This window comes from Photinus pyralis, unplaced genomic scaffold, assembly GCF_008802855.1.
Source record: "Photinus pyralis isolate 1611_PpyrPB1 unplaced genomic scaffold, Ppyr1.3 Ppyr1.4_LG5, whole genome shotgun sequence".
Lineage (NCBI taxonomy): Eukaryota > Metazoa > Arthropoda > Insecta > Coleoptera > Lampyridae > Photinus > Photinus pyralis.
In genome coordinates, this window is record NW_022170596.1 from 1735534 (window position 1) to 1741948 (window position 6415).

Below are 6415 nucleotides of genomic sequence, written 5' to 3' on the forward strand. Positions count from 1 at the left end.
CCCGTTTGAGAGAAGAGGGTTGCCAAATTTTAGTAATCGAATTTAGACGAAGGATTAGCAGACAAAGATTAATTAATCGCCCGTTTGCATTTTGGGAAATTTTAGTTACGTTGAGTAACAATTTACGTTACAATTTGGGCATGTGGGCTGCTAATAGCCTGAAGAACAGTTTTAATTTAGTAATTTGTTCCTCGCCACGTCCTCATTTTCTGGAATGGGAACACTTTATATACGCTGTAACTGTAATCATGATACGTAAGTTATAAGCTGTACCAACTGTAAACGTAGTCGCTAATGACCACAAGGTTCATGCGACTGTAAATAAATATAAATTAAAAAAAAATTGTTTTGGGCAGTTTGTTACTTTTTCGTGCAGTGAATAATGCACTATACGGAATAAGGTGACTGCTTTAGCTTATTCGGGTTTTAAAATTAGAACGCGGGTTTCAAGCGGTGGCGTCATAATGTAGATTTTCCAACTCAGAAATACGAGTAGGTATAGAAAACCGAATCGGAAAGCCTGTTGCTTACGTAGATATTTACACAGAGGGCGAGTAGGTCTTGGACAACCGTTCCTGCTTGAATGAGAAGTAAATTCGAAGTACACTTTAGCACGTTTTCGTGGGATGCACCGTTTCAAGCACTGTGTCTGTCCGTTTTCCGAAACATTGTTAAACGAAGGGGAGTTTCAACCCTTTATTCCAACAAAGACGAATCATCAAATAAGCTAAAAATGTATAAAAAGACGAAAGCCAAGTTATCATACTAAGTACTACTTTTCGGGCAACAATCTGCATCCTCGGGATTAAAACACACACTTTAGTCCCTTGGTATATAATATACCTACTAATAATTCATGAACTGAACAGACAATAATATCGTACTCAATCGTACTTATAATCACGCTAATTTCCTTAGTTTATTTTATTATTTTTAGGAAACAGGATATGTACGTACATGGGCCAAAGAATTCTCAAAATAGTGCGCAAAGCATTATCATTATGATTCATATTCCTAAAATGTCATAGAATATTGACACTCGCCTTAAACGCCTTTTACTGTATCTAAAGCTTACTGACCAGTCAGTTTATTCAGTTTTCTTAGTTTAGAAACAAAGATTTATGAAATAAAGTCCGCATTTAGGTAGAGGGAAACCTCTTAAGCTTAATTTCTACAAAGATTAAAGGACTGCAATCGTTAGAAGACGTCTTGACTTTGATAAGAAAATAACTGTTTTCTTATAACTAGCCCATAAGTTGTGGCGTCGACCACAATAGAATTAATTAACTTGACCTTGGATCAACAGAGAACATTGCTGCTAATTTAAACTTAAGTGCTACGGAGTAATACGAATTTTTCGGTTGAGATTACAACTTACACTCTAATGTCACTATAAAAATTTCCAAGTGTTTATAATTCTGTTACACTTCTTCACATGCTGAAACAAAAGTAGCTGTTTAGTTATTTGCCATTTCAAAATTATGTGGTAGGAATAAATAACTAAAAATTGTCTTAATCCGGTTTCGTCCAGGTAGACAGGCATTTTAGGTTTTGACCCTACGAAAAATAACGTAAATCTGAAAGTTGGCACAGTTGTTCTATTTGATGCGCTGAACAACATATAAAAAGTCCCAAGAGTTCCCATGTCGGCTTCCTTGAAGTTCGGGCTTTCGAAAGTCCGAACTCTTGAAATCTGCACGACGCCACTATAATTATAGCCTAGCGAACGAACGGAAAAAGTCCCAGAGTCGCGGGAGGGCTTAAATTAAAGGTTAGTAACCAGGCTATCTTTTGATATTTTCTGCAAGTGCCAGTGACAACTTCCGGCCAGACAGGAAGTGGAAAAAGACCGCTAAACTTGACAAAAAAATTGGTTTTCGTTTTTTGTTTGGACATAGGTGCGGTTTAGCGTCCGATATCGGAAAAATGACCAAAACAAATGTTGTAGAGCGTAGTTTTAACTTTAAAACCGTACCCTTTGCGTTGAAATCCGACCAATAGGAGAGGAGCTACAAACCGTTAAGTGCGATCCCACGCGCCGCTCGCCGTTGCGCGACTTGCCTGAGAGGTGCACCAGATCGACCAGATACGGTTGGCTTAATAGCGGCGCATCTCTGACTTATTCGTATTTTGACTGTGAGCGTTTTAGACTTTTGGGATGTATTTAGTGCGTAAATTTTGAGGGAAACTGTACTGTATTTTTTTCTAAACAAAACAATCCAAATTAAAAATTGTTGAGTAAACTTCGTCGTAAAACAAAGACAGGTTCGCTGTTTTAATTCGACGTTCCTTCTCCATCGGATTCTTCGTCTTCGGACTGGGGTTCGGGAACATTATTACAGCTCCTGCCTCTACAATGGGCGCATGTAGGTTGGCAGAGCCGCACGAACAGCGGTTAAAACAACCTTGCTGGCAAGCGCAAGAAATCAAATGTGGATGTTCGTCTGGTGCTGGTGGCAGACTTGTCGGATTTGGAACAAGTGTGGGCCCCATTTTTTTTAGCCCCAATCCGTTGGCAAAAGACAGTTCGATAGCCATTCTTGAACCTAAAATAAGGAAAATAGGAAATAGAATTAACTAAATCATTCTAAAAACTACTGTACAATCAGATTCAATATAAACATCTCGCCAGGAAAGATTGCCGGTCACAGAAGACCTGATCCCGGTCTACAACCTGTCTTTTTCTAAAGATGTGAGCGACTTCCAGGATAGGATCGTGCCAATCTTGAAGGAAAAGTCTTTTCGTTCAACATTGGCACGATCCTATTCCGGAAGTCGCTCGCATCTTAAAAAAAACATAGATTGTAATTTGACACAAGGTGCGCTGTGACCGGCAATCTTTCCTGGCGAGAGTTATACCGTCTTCTTTACTGCCGTAGAGATGAACAATAAATTTTTCACCAGCTGATACGATGGATTCTTTTGATGTGCCCGGTTTGTTGAACGTGAACGCAATATTTTGTAGGTGTGGGTTTTCTAAAAGCTTCCATGACTTCTTTTTTCCTTGGTTGTACAGCGCCGATGTATTATCGCAGCCCGTTATCGCACGAAGGAATAGGTGCGAAGAAAGACTGCCTACTATTCCTTCATGCGATAAAGGGTTGCGATACTACATCGGCGCTGTACAACCAAGGAAAAAAGAAGGCATGGAAGCTTTTAGAAAACCCACACCTACAAAATCTTGCATTCACGTTCAACAAACCGGGCACACCAAAAGAATCCATCGTATCAGCTGGTGAAAAATGTATTGTCCATCTCTACGGCAGTAAAGAAGACAATCAAAACCTGGACGATCTCCAAATTCACCTCTATGCTCGCGCAGTAGCAAAGCAAAGCAAAGCTACGTTTGATCTAGCTACATTGCCGCCAACAACCGCCGCTGCCGAGCAACACAGTTTGCGGACGTACTTGCAAGTGAGATATGGAATCTGATTGTACAGTAGTTTTTAGAAAGATTTAGTTAATTCTATTTCTTATTTTCCTTACTTTAGGTTCACGAATAGCCATCGAACAGTCTCTTGCCAACGGATTGGGGCTGGAAAAAAATGGGACCCACACTTGTTCCAAATCCGACAAGTCTGCCACCAGCACCAGACGAACATCTACATTTGATTTCTTGCGCTTGCCAGCAAGGTTGTTTTAACCGCTGTTCGTGCCGCTCTGCCAACCTACACTGCACTTTAATGTGCGCGCATTGTAGAGGCAGGAGCTGTAATAATGTTATAATGTTATATATAATAATGTTCCCGAACCCCCTTTGTTTTACGACGAAGTTTACTCAAAAATTTTTAATTTGGATTGTTTTGTTTAGAAAAAAATACAGTACAGTTTCCCTCAAAATTTACGCACTAAACACATTCCAAAAGTCTAAAACGCTCACAGTCAAAATACAAATAAGTCAGAGATGCGCCGCTATTAAGCCAACTGTATCTGGTCGATCTGGTGCACCTCTCAGGCAAGTCGCGCAACGGCGAGCGGCGCGTGGGATCGCACTTAACGGTTTGTAGCTCCCCTCCTATTGGTCGGATTTCAACGCAAAGGGTACGGTTTTAAAGTTAAAACTACGCTCTACAACATTTGTTTTGGTCATTTTTCCGATATCGGACGCTAAATCGCACCTATGTCCAAACAAAAAACAAAAACCGATTTTTTTGTCAAGTTTCGCGGCCTTTTTCCACTTCCTGTCTGGCCGGAAGTTGTCACTGCCACTTGAAAAAATATCAAAAGATAGCCTGGTTACTAACCTTTAATTTAAGCCCTCCCGCGACTCTGGGACTTGTTCCGTTCGTCCGCTAGGCTATAATTATAGTGGCGTCGTGCAGATTTCAAGAGTTCGGACTTTCGAAAGCCCGAACTTCTAGGAAGCCGACATGGGAACTCTTGGGACTTTTTATATGTTGTTCAGGGCATCAAATAGAACAACTGTGCCAACTTTCAGATTTACGTTATTTTTCGTAGGGTTGACCCCATTTCTGATCTAAAATGCCTGGGCTAGTGGTATTAACAAATTTTTCTTGAAATATATATACATTAGAAGTTGACGTCCGAAAACCTTTATCATGAGTGCAACGAAAATTCGTAGAAGAAAAGGTATCCGACGTGAAGGTCAATTTTATATTTCGAATCATTTCACGAAGCATTGTATCAGCCAGAAATAACCGCCCCTAACCTGTGTTATATCCACAGAAAGACATTTGTTTATATGAGCTCCGCTATTTTATTTATATAAGATAAAATCATATGTGATTGAAGAAAAAAAAGTCTACAGTAAAATTTGAAATTAAACGTTCTTAAAGATAGCCATCTCTATGCAATTTAAATCCGTTGGCATTGCATGTATTTTGGTGAATTCACTGACATGGGAACTGCTATAACTAATCAGTTTTTTATTTAATGTTACTTTAATTTCAAGTTCCCAGTGAATGAGTTCAGTATGAATATTTATAAAGTGTCTGTCATTTTTTATATAAAAAACTTTAACGTATAATATTGTTATTAGATTTGAATGGCTCTGTTTCATTATTCAAGATTTGCGTAAAATAATCTATTGAATTTCTCAGCCAATTCAGGAAAGGGGTGGTTTTGTTATAACAAAATGGCATCTTAACCGAGAGACTTTCCACGTCTGTGTCAGACCTGCCTTTTCGTGTATTATTATCAGAAATCGGTCTACATTTTCCATTCGGTTTTGTTCGCGGCGGATGGAATGACCGTTTGAAAAATTGCGTTCGCGATAAGATCCGTCAATACCGTAAATCGTGTACGCGTTCCTGGCGGAAATTCCGAAACGCTTCGCATAACCAATCTCAATATCAACTTTATTATCTCAACCCCTTTAGTGTTACAAAACTGATTTATCGAACTTACTACTGACCCACACACGCCAACACGCACGTAGTAGTAATACCACAACAATAACATCGTAAAATGAATTATTCTTCGCAATTTTTTATATTTTTTTAATGCATCACGCAATTGTTTCCGTATAGAAACCGTCGTTTGCGTTCCCATTTTAAACTGAAATTGATACAAAAATACACTTTGTATGCGTAACTTGCCGCGAGGGGGTGTGGTAAATATTTTCCAAATGAATTTACATACTTAACTAGGTGAAAACGCGCAACTAAATAACGCATGCATTCAGATAATATCGGGGTTGTTATTTTATTGTAACAAGAGCGAGAAATTTTTATTGCCATTTCTTTTTTTTTTGTTTTCCTGATTTACTGTATACGTACACTATGCATTTATTGACACAGGTATTAGTAAAAAAGAAATCCACGTTCTGGTAGTTTGGCAAATCAGGGTTGAGATTATCAATAAAATCTCCCCAACGAAATATACAATTTTTTGACTATACAATCATTTCATGCTCATTTTGTGCTATTTTTAAGGTACCCCATAAATTTTGTTCTCGTAGTTTTCGAGTTATCTCACTTCATGTCGATACTCTATTGTTTTTGTGTAAATTGCATTTTATAACGTAAATTATTTTCGAGATCTGGTTAAATAAAACATTCCTAATAATATTGTAACCAAATCTACGTACGTGATTTATTTATGTAATATATCACCATCCACGATCGCGAAATTCACTAATAATCACTTCGGCATCGATGCTGGAATTGCCATTAAACACGATTCAATTTGCTTATATAGCAAACGGAAAGTTTCCAGAAAAAATCACGGAACTTTCTCGAGGAATCTGGAAGGCGTACCATATTTCAAAGAAAGAATGCGCCGCATCCGCTTTCAAATAATTCAAAAACTGTTTGGGTTGGGCTAAATGGTCACTTATACTTAGTCTAAATTTAGCATAGATAAAAAAAGAGACTGGTTTCGAGGTGGCCCAGGGGCCGAGATTTCGATGGAACAGACAGACGAAAAACAGACAGACGACGGAAAATCGAGCACA